This window comes from Coptis chinensis, chromosome 8 (genome assembly GCF_015680905.1).
Source record: "Coptis chinensis isolate HL-2020 chromosome 8, ASM1568090v1, whole genome shotgun sequence".
Classification (NCBI taxonomy): Eukaryota; Viridiplantae; Streptophyta; class Magnoliopsida; order Ranunculales; family Ranunculaceae; genus Coptis; species Coptis chinensis.
This window is the reverse complement of record NC_141463.1, coordinates 8,403,993-8,421,448: the sequence shown is the minus strand read 5'-3', so window position 1 is coordinate 8,421,448 and position 17,456 is coordinate 8,403,993.

Genomic DNA, 17,456 nt, shown 5'->3' with positions numbered 1-17,456 from the left:
AAGAAATAGAGTGTCCAAAAGAAATGGAGCGTCCTCTTGGATCGAAGAAAGCCAAGTCCAAAAGGAACCAAGAAAAATCAATTGGTATGTTGGATGGTTACTTTACACGTTTAGAGAATACATTTTCACAGGATGCAAATGAAACACAAAAATGCTTAGAACTTAGGGAAAGAGAACTTGCATATGGTCAAAGAACTGTGATGGCAAGAAAAGAAAAAAATCGGATTCAAGCAGAAAAAAATCAGGTTCAATTGGAAAAAAATTGGTTTCAAAAGATACAATATGAAGCTAAGATTTTAGCAACCGATACAAGTGTCCTCCATCCCGATACCGCTTTTATAATCGAGCAACAACAAGCTGAAATACATGCTGAATGGGCAAGGGCTAGAGGTGGTTCTAGCTCTAACTAAGCTTATGTAATATCTAGTATTTTATTTTAATTAAAGCACTATGTATTTTAATTAATGCACTATGTATTTTAATTTCACTGTCTTTTTAATTAATGAACTATGTATTTTTATCTAACTGTTTTTTTTAATTAATGCACTATGTATGTTCTATCTAATATAATTATTTTCATAGAAATACAATTACCAATAAAATTAAAATACATTGTAATATAGTTCATTAAAGCACAACTCATTAAACACATAAGAACTTATAGGAAATACATTAGGAAATACATAGGAAATACGTTGGAACTTAATAGTTCACGTTAGGAAATACATAGGAAATACACTTTCATTTCCATTTTAATTTTCGCCTCCTTCTCCCTCATCTGGATCCGACCAATTTGGATCATAAATTGGTACGGGATATGCTGTTTCTTCAATACCAATCCAATTAAAAACATGTTCAACTAAGTCCTTTTGAAGATTAGTATGTGTAACTTCATTTATGATCTTATTTCTTGCTTCAATCATCTGATAGACAAAATGAAAACCATCATCTTCCTGAAAGAGCGCATATATTGTTTCTTTCCTCTGACCTTTCCAATTCCAAACTCCACTTTCACGTTCATTCTCAACAATCATATTATGCATTATAATGCATGCCTTCATTATGTCTCCAAGAACAACAACACTATGATAACGCGCAGAAGCCTTAACAATATGCCATCGTGCCTGCAAAACTCCAAACGTCCTTTCAACATCCTTTCTTGCAACTTCTTGACGTTGAGTAAATATCTTTTCATGCTTATTTCTTGGATAACGAATGGCTTGAACAAATGTGCCCCATTTTGGGTAAATACCATCAGCAAGATAATATCCCATATCATAGTCATTACCATTCACATTAAATGCAACAGCAGGAGCCTCACCTTGCTCTAATGATTAAAAAACATGAGAACGATGAAGCACGTTAATGTCATTATGCAAACCTGGTAAGTCAAAGAAGCAATGCCAGATCCAACAATGTTTGTCTACAACAGCTTCAAGTATCAAAGTTGGTTCCTTCTTGTACCCTACATGTGTTCCAGCCTATCCACTTGGACAATTCTTCCACACCCAGTGCATACAGTCGATTGATCCAAACATTCCTGGAAAACCCCTTGCCGCATTTTCAGCTAATATCCTAGCAGTGTCTGCCTCAGTTGGTCGTCTCAAGTACTCTTCCTCAAACGCCGTGATTATTGCCTTGCACCAACGCTTCATAGATACATTTGTTGTGGAATCTCTAATTTGTAAATACTCATCCGTTGAATCAGAAGAACAACTAGTTGCTAATTGTGTAACTGCAACTAGTCCTTTCTGTAACCCAGAAATTGCTTGCCGACCCAATCCATCCACCTTGTCTTTAAAGTAATCGTCGAATGATGCAACAGTATGCAACATATACATAAAAAGCTCTCTTGTCATCTTGTACCTTCGTATAAACTTATGAGGAGGCCACCTACAAGGTGTTGTGAAGTAATCCCTCATTATCTTTTGTTTACTGAAATCACCACCATCTCTAAACGCGTGTACTCTCGCCGCTTCACGGATCCACCACGCTTTATGCAGATCCACATTTTCAATTTCAATGGCTATTTGAGTCATTAATGCCCCCACAGATGAGATAATAACGCAACCTCCTCCTCCTCCTCATTCATTTCATCATATCATTATGCTCATCTCTTACTCTTTCCATGTAGTCATCTTTCGCCAGAAGTACGTACATCGACCGGTAAAACCGAAGACTAATTTGTTACTATTAGATCCTCCCCATAACCTTTGGTTATATGTAATTCTTTCTTCTCTAGACATTTTTCCTATTTTTAGTTTGGTTGTGGGGAAGAAGATGGTTGTTTGTTTGTTTGATCTAAAAGAAAGAAGAGTAAAACGAAATATGAAAGGTAAGGTCACATGTGATACTTCGATTTTGGTCCACTTACCAATTGACAACACATTTTATCAGATTTTTGTTCACTCTCCAAGTGACAACACATTGTATCCAAATGTCTATCCAAATGTACCCTCAATAATTCCAATGGGCCACCATCCCCATCCATAATTCCAATGTTTGGAATAGTAAAAGATGTAGTGAGAAGGACTTAAAAACCAGATGGGATGTTACATTCTGTCTCGGTATCCCCATACACTATTCCTGTCAGAACCAAACCACCTGCAAAAATGAGTGATATTCCATCAAAATTTTCTGTTTCAACAAAGACAGGAAATGAGTGAAACGAATGTGAAATTTTTGGAAACATACGAACTTATAATTTTTTAATTTTTTTTGCCATAACCTCATTTGTTTTATTGACATATTCATATCCAAAACCTGCTAATATACTTTGAAAATAATAAATAAGACAAATAACAATCATGAACAACACCCAAGTCTAACACAGAAACTCGGTAAAAAAACTAACTTGTAATTTCAAAAAAAAATTGGACATAACCTCCTTTATTTAATGAGATATTCATATCCAAAACTCATCAAAGAAAAACCTGCTAATAAAAAAGTCATTACAAACAACAATCCCAAACGCCATAAGACAAGTAATGGCGCACAGTTATTACAAACTACAAAAAATATCTATCGAGACCTCCTCCCCTACGAGAAGGCTTTCGGCCGAAGAGCTCTCCCCCACGTCGTTGTCGCCTCTCTGGTTGAGGTTGAGCTTGAGGTGTGGCACTTGCAGCATTCTCCAACTCTTGCACACGTCTCTGAAGCTGCAAAGTTCGATTTCGCTCTTTTTGTAAGTCCTCAAAACTGCGACGAGAGGACTCCATGAAGGACTTACGCATGACATAACTGAGAGAGCTGTAGTTAAGGAGCTCTGACCTTACTTCATCCTGTTTAACAAAACAAATGCATGTTAGGGGTTATAGTGAATACTAATAATAACAAATCATGAATAAATTCAAATCATACTAACCTCGGCTAATTGCTCAAACTGTACTGACAAATCTGCTATCACTGCGGCATCTACTAGTGGAATAGGTATTCTCATATCTTGCCCCTGAGAAGTAATCATGCTCCAGTGCCAAAGGTCATCATCATCAAATATCTGTGGAGTTCTTTGTGGCATCTGAATATCATGAAACACCCTGGGCTGTGACTGTGGCAACTCCACTCCTCTTGGGAAATGAATGTCGGGCCTCAATGCTCCAGAAGTAACCTCTTCAAAATTGGTGCCCCGGTATAACGCACCTAGCAAAAGACCTTGACCAACCCTCTTCCAATATAAGTCATAGTCTCCCGTAAAAATAAAAGCTGATGCGTCTAGCCACTCATTTGGGTTTGCTCTATAGTGTGAAAGAGCAGCAGGAAGAATATTAGAGGCTGTCATATCTATGGGTGGTGGGTAAGGTATAACAATCTCTCCAGATACTTGCCGTTAACATCTGTCCCCAAGGTACCATGCAGTGACTGACCCTATAAGTATCATTCGCCGCTGAGAAAGAAACCTTGCTCTATGACACATATAGGATAGTCTACGGTACTCAGTGTTCTCTGGAACATCTGGAATATCCGCATAAGGGGTTTGAAAGATGAAAGACTCGGCCCAGGGTTGCCACTCAATTCGGGTAGCTCATAAAAGCTCAATCTGCTACGAGTGTTATGAATATTATGTGATAGGTCCCCATACCCCCTTTGCCTACGATGAAGCCCCCATGCTTGAATACGTGGAATCAGGTCATGAGTCTCATCCTCTTCCAACCTCTTCAACACATGATGCATCACACGAAAATGTTCGTACCACCAATACTGCCATCACACGAAAATGTCAACATTAATAATCAGATAAATAAATGAAATAAAATAATAACTTAATAAATAAGATTTACCGGTATAATCCAAACAAAGCCGCACAAATTGCCTTTAGCGGCTTTCGTCTCAACTGCGAGGTCTAGCCAGCGGTAAAGGTATGCCAAGATGGATTGACCCCATTCATAATCCCACATCCTCTCTACGTCTGAGACAGCGGCCATCCACCCGATACGTAAATAACTATCAGCATATCCAAATAATACCGCACCAACAAAGTAGAAGAGGAAGGCACGTACATACCTGTGGATCGACTCCTCACCAATATGATAGTCTTTCGGCTTCTCCTGAAGTCTATTCAAATATCTTGAAGTAAACCAACTCATATTTATAGCTCCTTCCTTAAATTGCTCAGCCGATAATCTCAAAAACCCGTCTTGCTCACCATTTTCAACCAAATCAAAACCTTCAAAGAAACTCATTGTCGTAGTAAAAACCTTTAAAGTTTCATAAAAAGGAACGACATCTCCATAACCAATTGGGATACCCGTGAGCATTGTGAAATCAAGAGGGGTAATCCCAATCTCACCCCATGGAAAATGGAATATGTGGGTAGTTTGCCACCACCGCTCAACTATCCCAAACAACACCGCTTGATCATTTTGTCCCAAATTAAAATTTAACAAGTTTCCAAATGGTGTGGCGGATATAATGTCGGTAACCGTGACAAAATTAGGATCCGTTTTTTATTTCATACAACGCCACCACGACACAACATTTGAAAGTGCACAACGCACTTTCCATAGGTGTACATCCTACATTCAACCAACACGCAATACGATATAATTACAACTAATTTTTTTTAAAACAATGCGACAAATTCAAACTAATTACACAACAACAAACTTGATATAAACTAACATAAATAATAATAATTAACATAAAAAAAAAATCAAAAATTTACTTGAAACTCCGCCACTCGATTTGCTACGTGTCGGACCGATGTTGATGCTAATGGTGGGTGTTCCTCGATTTCACAACGCGGTGGAAAATTGAACCCAAGTTCAATTTTGTCCTCCTCGCCCACATTACGCGTTCTTGATGACGATCCTTTTTGCCCCTTTTTTTTGGAAATTTTGACATTTCCAAACCATCGGGAATGCTCTTCATGTGGTGAGGTTGGTAGGGATGCATTGGGGGGTGGAGAAGTCATTAGGAATGGAAGTTTGTGTCAAAAGTTTGTTAATGGAGGCTAGAAAATTGCAATTTTGGCTGGGAAGGAAGTGAAAATGGAGCATGTTCGCGTCTGTTCATATTGAGTCATCAGACGGGATGTTACATTTCGTCTCAATCAAAAACCTCCGGACGGAATCCAACATCCCGTCCGAGATATTTTATTCACATTTGCATTGCACAACTTCACCTTGTTTTTCACCGTTTTGGTGAAAAGGGGGTGAATAAGTGATGAGGTGGCGGTGAATAAGGGGGGAAAAACTTTCACCTGCATTACAAATGCTCTTATTGGTTTATATTTCTCAACCCAAGCAGCAGATGATGCTATAACAACTAAATCTCCAAAAACATCAACTATTAAACCTGACAGCCTGCAAGAAATCAATAAAACATAACCAAAATATAGGGGGTTACCACAAATAATGGAGGGAAGATAATAGATGCATATAAAGTCTACAATAAAATTTATAATCCTTATGACAAACATTTTTAAAAAGAATACCATAACTGATGATGTTTATTAATGGTTTCTGCAGCATGTCAGATGATGGACCTAAAGATTCAGAAAACCGTCAAAACAAAAGCAGAGCTCATAGATTAAAAACTATAACCAAATTCAGGTTATGTGGATTGGGGAGTTTATTTGGAATGAAAATGGAGAATATCTGCATTTATACAGAACATGTGACATTGTCACATCCAATAGTAGAAACTGAATATAAAATTCACATCGAGGAAAACACTATTTCTCCTTCCAATTAGATAATGAGTCTTTCTACAGCAACACAAAAAATAAACCGAAACTTGTGAACACACTGACGGGCAAGCAGAGAGACCTTGATTTGCAGTACTTCTTGGAAAAATATACACGCACCCCTGCCTGATGAGTGCCACATCAGTTTGTTCACTCATTCGGTTCAAAAGTGTGTGTTGCTATAGAATTTTGGTTAGATAATAGAATTTAAAAAGAGCATCATTTAGTCAACTGCGATCAGCCAGTGAATCAGTAACAGACAATTATGACATGAGCTTTTTCTACTTCCTCTCCATATCTTTCTTTAAGACACAATGTAAATAAATCAAAACAAATCTCGCAACAAGAAAATGAAAAAAAAATGAAGTTGGAATCAAACCTATTCAAGAGGCATTGTTGGCAATATTTGATACAACAAGGTTTATTATTATTTCTCTGGCTCTTGCAACTAGTTAACAAACGTGTCACACCCCAAAATTTCCAAACAATATTTAAAACAATTATATTTAATTATCTAGAAACCCGGGGTGAAACAAAACCTAAAACCCTGTTATCAAACACGATATATACAAAACTGAAATCAAAAGAAAACTAAAATGAACAATCCTTAAATCACATTATTAAACTACAAAGAAACTAACCAACTCTATTACATCTGTCTCAAAACAAAACCGTACCATTCAGAAAATCTTAAACCAGAAGACTTGAAGAGTCACTCCAAATCACGTGTCCTTATCCACTGCACTCCACCATCTATGTTCCCAAGAACACACCCATGTTGCAAAACAAAGCAAACATGGGTCAGCAAATTGAATTTGCTGGTATGAGTAGACTAACAATAAAATATATATAATAATCTTTCCAATATAACATTACCAACCATTTCAACTTGGAAGACAATATAGTTTCGTTTTCCAAAACGGCGTGTAGTTTCTTCCCAAATAAGATTTCACCCCCAATATACAAATTTCAAGAATCTCATATAACAGTACTCATCATTCTCACTTTCCAAAATAACTCACAACATAAATACCACTTACATTCCATTTATTGAATGCACATAGGATAACCTAATTAAATATGAGTTTGGTATACCTTACCTTTAAGCCAACACGTCGTCTTAGGGTAGGATATTTACGTCCCTACAAAAAGAGTAATAGATCATACCCTCCTGCAAAACAGAGTTAGACATCACAATAAAATGATTTATCTTAGCTAGTCAAATTTCCATTCATAACCAAACCACATTTAAAACATTTAAGTCTAATTGATATAACCTAGTTCGTCCCGCATAATCGGGAAATACCACTTATCATAATACCTATATCAAGGGTAGTCATTCATATGACATCATTACGTCATAAAGTTTCTGCATGCATAACCATAGATCTCAGACTATCACAAGTCATTAATATTTTCGTAATAACATATCAAGTTATAATCATTTTGCAGTCACATAGAAATCACAATCATTTACTAATATTATTCACAATCACACCTCACATCCATAACATCACACAATTCATATACTTTTACTTAAAAACCACTCGTTTACTTATGAGAATGGAGAAATATCACACCCAAGGAGTACATTCATCTCTTGTGAGTATCAACTCATACAAACCACGTAAACATTTCTCATAAGAAATCATATACATCATATACAATAACTCTATCACACGAAAAATCAATATTTTACTTTGCTTATTAATTATCTTGTTGACTCATTTATTAAAAGACACAGCCCAACCTTTAGTTCCTACTCCACGATTTTCACTACACACATTTGTCAAATTACACATATCCGTGTGCCTCACTCACATCGAGTACCACTATAAGACATATGTCCCAAGCGGGATATCGCCTCCAGGAAACATACTTTCATCTTGTAAACTCGTAACTTGTGAGTCACATCCATCTCTGGGCTTTCCATACACATAATCACAAAGCCTCTTTTGGACATAACAAAATATCAGGTCATTCATGGCACATTCAATGAATACCTTGGGTGATTCCCGCCACATTCAAGGAATACCCATCATAATACTCACAGGTCATTTATGACACATTCAATGAATACCTTGGGTCATTCCCGCCATATTCAAGGAATACCCATCATAATACTCACAGGTCATTCATGGCACATTCAATGAATACTTTGGGTCATTCCCGCCATATTCAAGGAATACCCATCATAATACTCACAGGTCATTCATAGCACATTCAATGAATATCTTGGGTCATTCCCGACACATTCAAGGAATACCCATCCTAATACTAACAGGTCATATATGGCACATTCAATGAATACCTTAGGTCATTCCTGGCACATTCAATGAATACTTTAGGTCATTCCTGCCACATTTAAGGAATACAGACCTACATTCAAGGAATACAACCAACCTGCAAGGCGAATGCCTTAGTTCCTCTCTAAGGCGGTTTTTCACATGACATCATTAGTCATAAATATTTCTTTTAATTTCTTTTCATCAAAGAGGCATGGAGAGATCTAAAGATGTGGGCGACATATTAAATTTTCACTGGACACTTTTACACCGGATTTTAACACTCAAGAGTTCTCATTTATTATAATATTTTCATTAAATTATAAAATAAACATCGTCTCAAGCAATAGAATCATTAATAAAGATTCTAAACACAATAACTAATCAACTCACCTCATTATCAATTATATAAATCATATATATCAAAATGTTCAATCAGGAATAACGTATTAGTTAAATGTCTCGTGAATACATTTTAAACAACACAATCACGTACACAATTAAGTACTAAGTTTATACACATATAGTTATCACAATAACTAATAACTAATAACTAATAACCAATATATAATATAGTGTAGTGTAGTGGCTGCACTTTTGCTCAAAGCTGCCTATGTATCCAAATCTTTCAAGATTGGAATCAAGCCTTCGTAGTTCTTATCAGCCACATAGTCAATGCTATAGTTTTTCCTACATTCATCCAAATGACATGTAACTTAATTATTTAGAAACTAAGGTATGTAGATATACTTTTTCATGTAGAACTCGAAGTCCCAACCTCAGCCCATCTAGAAGAAAACTTAGGTAAAAAATGGTAAAAATCCTAATATTTAGCAAACTAAATTTCTGACGGACTATCTTCCGAATGACACAACGCTTTCCACAGGTGTTCAAATGCATCAAGTCTTTTTTGCGTTGAAAAGCTAACACACAGAACTTACTTTCTTATGTTTTACAAAAATACCCAATCTCATTCTAAATGTGCCAAAACTAGGCTCTAACACAGTGCGAAGAAACTGATTTCTGACGCACTATTTTCTGCCAGTCAAATTTCCAAACATCATAATTAATTTCACAGGCCTTCGAATGTGATGAGGCCAATTGGAATAGAAAGCAGACTTCCATATCTTACTTTTTTATGTTTTATAAAAATTCTAACTCTCACCCTAACTATTTTAAAACTGTACTTGAACATAGTGCAAAGAAACTGATTTCTGACACACTATTTTCTGTCAACCAAATTTCCCGACATCATAGCTGTCTCTATAGACCTTGGAATGCGTCGAGTCCAATTGGGTTGGAAAGAAGACTCAGAAAACTCACTCTTTCATGTTTTGGCGAGAGTCTGAATCTGATTCTAACTAGGTTAAAATACGGTTCTAAAACAGACATAGATCCTGATTTTCTAAACACAGATTTCTAACTGTGTAACTTATCGACATCATAACTTTTCACATACACATTCAATTAGAGACTTGATGCATACAGACTAAGGACCCGTTGAACTTATCCTTTGATGTTTAGACTAAGTCCTCATAAAAAAGAGGTATACACTATCCCAGCTCTAAATTGAGGCAAAGGTAATCGACAACAACTCTCCCAAGCGAATCTGTATTTAACATTTACCAAAAAGAAATCTTAAGTATTTAAATCCATATTAATGACACCAAAACAATAAACTCAACGTATGCGCAACATCAATTTGTTTAGAACTCTTTCAAGATTAGTACACTATTTACAAGCAAGAGGTGTAGAAAATACAAACATCAATATAAATCTAATGATCAATGATAGGCCAAACTCCAATTCATTTACCCACGTACAAGGATTTGTAAGTAATTCCACAGTAGACCAACACCAATATATTAAATTCCCAATTTACTTTAAGTTCACTAACAACATACCTATTGCATATCATACACAAAAATCCCTTAGAATCCATATGTAAAAATCAATAGACAATTCTCTAACTACTCAAATTTATAGATTTTAAGAACATCCAATCATACACTAAAAATGGGTATAGAAAAGAATGATTATTCACTCGTGATACGCTCTGGCAGCTATTTATCAGTAGATTTCCAGCAAGAATCATTCATTCTCCTTTATGTGAAAAACTCAATTTTTATTTTATTTTCTGTGTGTAAATTAAACTCTACGTGTGAACTCCGTGTAAAATACCCCCCCCCCCCCTCCCCCCTCCTTTTTTTTTTTTTTTTTTCAAAAACCCCTTAAAAATAGGAAATGGGGTTTATTCTCTTTACCTTATCTCTTTCTAATGTTTATCCCTTTTTTTTTTCTTTCTATTATTATTATTATTTAACTTTATATATATTTAATAAAAATGGGAATGAAAATAGGGTTATTATAAAACGAGATGTTCTTTGTCGACACTACATCAACCAATCAATAAATTAGATAAAATTAACAAACGAAAGCACAACAAATCAATTTACCTGGTGACACGTCTTTAAGAGTCCAAAGACTTGATCTTTATCACATTTGACTCATTTTGAAGACTGGGAACAGCGAATGGTGTTAAGGTGTAAATGAAACAACCTCGAAAATAAATATGATCTTGGAAGCAATGTAACAAGAACGTTACAAGAGAATTTAAATGAATGCGACGAAATTATGACAACAACAAGAATTTACGAGGTTCAGCAATTTGCCTACGTCCTCAAGAGCACACCAATTTCTCTTATTAAAGATGATAAGCCCTTACAAAGCTCTCTGTCTCTTACTCTCTAAGTTTTGGTTTCCTTAATGAAACCAAAACACAAAATCACTCAAGACTACTGGTTCTTTCTCTCTAAATCGTGTTTTAAAGAATGAATCAAAACACTCATTTATAGGCCTCTAAATCCCCTCTGCAATAGTTGCAAATAGGTTGCAAACTATTTTAATCCACAATTCAAAGCTTGTTGTCTCCATGTTTTTTGTGATTTGCATTTACAAAGAGTCTCCTTTGTTGACAAGCTTAATTTGGTGGTGGTCACTCATTCACTTTGAATTGAAGTTCTGGTTTAATTGACTTATCAATTAGGCTTCACACTTACCTATCAATCTCCCACTTAGAGACTGAAACCAAATCATCTTTCCACAATCTTCAAGCTTAAAGACCTACTGAAGTTGAACACAACTTCATTTTGTCAATTGTGATCATCTTGGTCAACATGTCAGATGGGTTCTTACTCCCCTGAATCTTCTCAAGTTTTAGAGTACCATCTTCCAGAAATGTACGAATGAAATGGTACCTCCGGTCTATGTGCTTCGTCCTTGAGTGAAACGTCGAGTTTTTCGCAAGATGAATTGTACTTTGACTATCATTGTATAATGTGCTATTCTCTTGTTCCTTACCCAATTCCTCTAAAAAACCTTGCAACCAAATTGTCTCCTTGCCATGTTCTGTGACTGCGACATACTCAACCTCTGTAGTCAATAGAGCTACAATCTTTTGTAGTTGAATGACCCAACTTACTGTGGTGGAACCCATAGTGAACACATACCTAGTAGTGCTCCGACGATGATCAATTTCACCAGCTAAGTCAGTGTCTACATAACCCTGTAGTAAACTGTCACCTTGACCAAAGCATAAAGACATATCGTTGGTACCTCTTAAGTACCTGAGAATCCACTTCACTACATCCCAGTGATGTCTTTCCGGATTGCTCATAAATCGGCTTACTGCTCCCACTGCATTGGTAATGTCTGGTCTGGTACAGACCATAACATACATTAGACTGTCGATAGCTAATGCGTATGGCACCTTTGCCATAAATTCTTTTTCCTGCTTTGTCTTTGGCGACTGCTCCTTGGATAACTTGAAATCAGTGTTATCAGACCCGACCCGGCCTGGTGGTTTAACCCGTAAACCGGTCCCCTAACCGGGCTGAGTTGATAATTAGATCGGTTAAGCATTTAACCCAGTGCTGAACCGGTTAGCTCAAGCGGTTTTTTATTAACCTGGCTAAATCAGACGGTTAACTAGCGGGCCGAACCAATCTGCTTACTGTGGTATTTTTAGAATTCAAAATTAAATTGTTTGTGGGCAGTCTCGAACCTTGGTTCCCAAGCACATCAATCAACTTACACACATCAAGATATGCCAACTTATCACTCAACTATTACTGATTATTGGTTATGTATAAATATATATACTATATAGTCAAAATAATGACCCACTAGTCCAACCAATGAACCATTGGTCCAACCACTAACCCAGTGATCCAGCCCCTTCACCGGGTTGACCTCCAGGCTAGGTCTGATAACACTGCCTGAAATGACTAGCCAAGGGTGTGCTAACTGGTTTAGCATCACTCATGTTGAAACATTTTAGAACTTTTTCAACATACTTTGTTTGAGACAGCTTCAGTGTCCCATTTGCTCTGTCCATGTTGATTCTCATTCCAAGAATCTGTTTGGCAGCTCCCAAATCCTTCATAGCAAACTCATTTGTTAGTTTCTTCTTCAAGTTCATTTTTTCTTTCATGTTTGACCCTGCCACCAACATGTCATCCACATAGAGTAAAAGGATGATATAGCTGGTGTCAAACTTCTTGAAGTAGCAGCAATGATCTGCATTGCACCGGTTGTAGCCATTACTGTGCATAAAGTTGTTGAACTTCTTATACCACTATCTCGGAGCTTGCTTTAGTCCATACAAGCTCTTTCTGAGCTTGCAAACCATTTTCTCTTTGCCATGAATTGAGTAACCCTGTGGTTGCTGCATGTAAATCTCTTCCTCTAAATTGCCATGGAGAAATGCAGTCTTCATATCAAGCTGCTCAAGATACAAGTCTTCTGCAGCCACAATACTCAACACCACTATGATAGTGGTTAGCTTCACAACTAAGGAGAAAATTTTCGTGTTGTCGATGCCTTCCTTCTATTGAAAACCTTTGACTACCAATCTGGCCTTGTACCGCTTACTCCCATCATGTTCTTCCTTAACTCTTTAAACCCACTTGTTATGTAGAGCCCGTTTTCCCATGGGTAGTTCAGTCAACTCCCAAGTCTAGTTCGAGATGAGAGATTCCATCTCATCCTGTATAGCTAGCTCCCACTTGCTTGCATCCTCTACCTCTAATGTTTCATCATAGCATTGGGTTCACCACCATTAGTAAGCAACAAGAAGTGGACATAAATATATGACAGATACCTCGTGCTCGGCACAGGTGGCCTAGATGAATTTCTAGGTTCAGGGGCAGGAATTGGATTATGTGGTGTTGCATCCTAACATTACCATTTGTGTCATCTAGTCGAGGAACCTCAACAACTTCTTGTTGTTATATATGACGACTAACTTCGAGGTCTTCTAACTCAACATATTCAGTATCACTGAGTTGTGTATCATTTCTGTCTTTGTACATCATCTTCTCATTGAATACCACATATCTGCTTCTTATGATTTTCCGGTTTTGTAGTCCCAAAAGCGAACCAAACTTGTCGATGCCATATCCAATAAATGTGAATTTCAAGAACTTGGGGTCCAGCTTGCCCCTAGCATTGTCACTAATATGTACATAGGAAATACAACCAAAAACTTTTCAAGTGTGAAAGTTTTACCTCATTTCCACTCCAAGCTTCCTATGGAATTCCAAAATCCAATGGAACTGATGGTCCATGATTCACCAAGTAAGTTGTTGTACTGATTGCCTCCACCCATAATTGTTTTGGCAATCCAGCGTGAATACGCATGCTTCTAGCATGCTCTGTCAAAGTTCTGTTCATTCTTTTTGCAACACCATTCTGTTGAGGTGTCCCTGGAATAGTCTTTTCCATCATTATCCCACTGGAAGAACAAAATGCTTTGAACTCTTTGTCGCCATATTCTCCTCCATTATCAGACTGCAAGCATTTTAGCTTCACCCTGTTTGATTTTCTACCATAACTTTCCAAACTTTGAACACGGCGAAGACCTCGACTTTTGTCTAATGAAATAGACCCAGACTTTCCTTGTGCAGTCATCGATAAAGGTGACGAAGTAAGACTTCCTACCAATTGAGGCCACAATAGCTGGCCCCCAAACATCAGTATGAACTAACTCAAGCTTATGGCTTTTCAAAGTTTTTCTGACTTTCTGAAAACCTACTCTTTTCTGCTTCCCCAAGATGCAATCTTCACACATGTCAATCTCAATAGATTGTACACCAGATAGCTTTCCCTTTGAGTGTAGGATTTTTAATCCTTTCTCATTCATGTGCCCAAGCCTTCTGTGCCATAGGTTTGGATCATCCTTGCTATGAGTCACTGCAATGGAACCACATGCATTTGTGGTCAAGTAGAGAGTATCGTCTTTCTGGCCATGTGCAACTATCCTTGCACCATTCGAAACCTTCCAGGCATCATTTGCAAAGGTTGTAATATAACCTTCATTTGCAAGTTGCCCTACTAAGATTAGATTTCTCCTTAAGTCAATTATGTTCCTAACTTCCTTCAATCTCCATACAAACCCATTTAGCTTGATATGTATATCACCTTTTTTGATGATATTGCATGGTTGGTCATCTCCTAGATATACCTTTCCAAGATCACCAAGTACATAGTTCTCAAAGAACTCTTTGTGTGCAGTGGCATGGAATGAATCACCAAAGTCCAACACCCAGGACTCGGCTTTGCTCTCCATAGAGCAAATTAAGGCATCCTCAACAACAATATTTGCTCCGTGATCCTTCTCAGCTTCCCTATTTGGAGATCAACATTCGTTAGTATAATGGCCTTTCTTGCCACAATCCCAACATACACCTTTCGGTTTTCTTGACTTCGACTTGCCCCTCTTGGGTTTGGATCCACCGTGACCCAAACTGCTCTGTGAGATTCTCCCTCTGCTTTCAACATTTAACGCAATACCTGAAGACTCCCCAGTAGCTTGTTTTCTGATTTCTTCTATCATAATCAAACTTACCACACTGTTGAATTCCAACTTTAACTTCCCGGTAGAGCTACTAATAGTTGTTACCATACCTGCCCAACTCTCGGGCATTTGACTTAGAACCAACAAGGCTCTAATCTCGTCGCTGAACATTATTTCAATTGACGAAAGTTGAGAAGTCACCGTGTTAAACTCGTTTAGATGTTCTGCGAAAGATCCTCCTTCATGCATCTTTAAAATAAATAACTTTTTAATAAGATGCACCTTGTTTGTTGTTGAGGGTTACTCGTACATCTTTGATAGGGCAGCCATGAGAAACGCCGTCGTCTTCTCCGTTGCAATATTGAAAGCAATTGATTTTGTGAGCGATAGTCAAATAGTGTCGAGTGCTTTTCTGTCAAGTACATTCCATTTATCTTGTGCTATGTCTGTTGGTTTTTCGCCAAGTGGAAGATAAAGATCCTTTTGATAAAGGTAGTCTTCTATTTACATCTTCCAGTACCCGAAGTTCGAGCCATTGAACTTCTCCATTTTTAACTTCCCTTCGTCTGTAGCCATTGCTCCCACTCCAACTAAGCAAGAAATATAATTTCTTCTTAATTAGAAACTAACCGCTCTGATACCAATTGTTAGGGTGTAAACGAAACAACCCCGAAAATAAATAGAATCTTGGAAGCAATGTGACAAGAACGTTGCAAGAGAATTTAAATGAATGCGACGAAATTATGACAACAACAAGAATTTACGAGGTTCGGCAATTTGCCTACGTCCTCAAGAGCACACCAATTTCTCTTATTAAAGAAGATAAGCCCTTACAAAGCTCTCTGTCTCTTACTCTCTAAGTTTTGGTTTCCTTAATGAAACTAAAACACAAAATCACTCAAGACTACTGATTCTTTCTCTCTGAATCGTGTTTTAAATAATGAATCAAATCACTCATTTATAGGCCTCTAAATCCCCTCTGCAATAGTTGCAAACTATTTTGAATCCACAATTTAAGGCTTGTTGTCTCCATGCTTTTTGTGATTTGCATTTACAAAGAGTCTCCTTTGTTGACAAGCTTAATTTGGCGGTGGCCACTCATTCACTTTGAATTGAGTTGTTGCTTTAATTGACTTATCAATCAGGCTTCACACTTACCTATCAAATGGGAAATGGGTTTCACTTGGTGTCAGTTTCCATTATTGCTGATGAAGAAGAAGAAGAGTGGTATGGTGTTTTTTTATTTTTTATTTTGTGTTATGAAAAATGAGGGGTTGATTGATTGGTTTATCAAGAGACTGTTTTTGTTACGCTGGAAAGGGAAAATATTTAAAATTTGGGATTCTCTCCAATATTTTTCATTTTTCATGTCTCAAATCTTAAAAGTTTTGAGGAATGTTAGCTTACGTCAGCACCATTAATAAAATGTATTTTTCTCGAGATACTCATATTACTTCTTGATAGTTAGGGAGCTAAAGCATTATAGTAAGATCCGTGTTTAGTGCATAACTTAGCATCAGACTTGACTGGTATTAGTTGTTAGAGCAAGTCCAATGGGGAGCAACTATAATGGGCTGCTAAAATGTGCCACATAGGCCCTTTAGCAGCCCCAGCCAAATTTGGCAGCCTAAATTCGAAAAACCAGTTCAATAGGAACTTTTAGCAGCTGTTAAGTTCGGGATACGGATGGCAGAGTTTCTGCCGTCCGTATGTTAAATTGTAACAGACGGCATAAACTCTGATGTTTGTACACTCCAGATGCTATAACACATGAATCTCTTCTCAATTCACTCATTCAATTCCTCAATCCCTCACTCCTCTTCTCTCCTCACTCCCAAAAACCAAAAAACAAAAACAATTCACTCCTTCATTCCTCAATCACTCCTTTTTGTGCTCAATACTCGTAAGTTTCACTATCTCCTATTGAAATTCGATTTTAGAAATGTTAATTGTGATTGAATTGAATTGAATTGTGATTGAATTAAATTGAATTGAATTGTGATTGTTTCGATTTTAGAATTGAATTGAATGTTGATTTTAGAATTGAATTGAATTGTGATTGAATTAGAATGTTGGAATTGATGAATGTTAGTTTGAAATTGTGTGTTTTGTTTAAATTGAAGTTATAAAG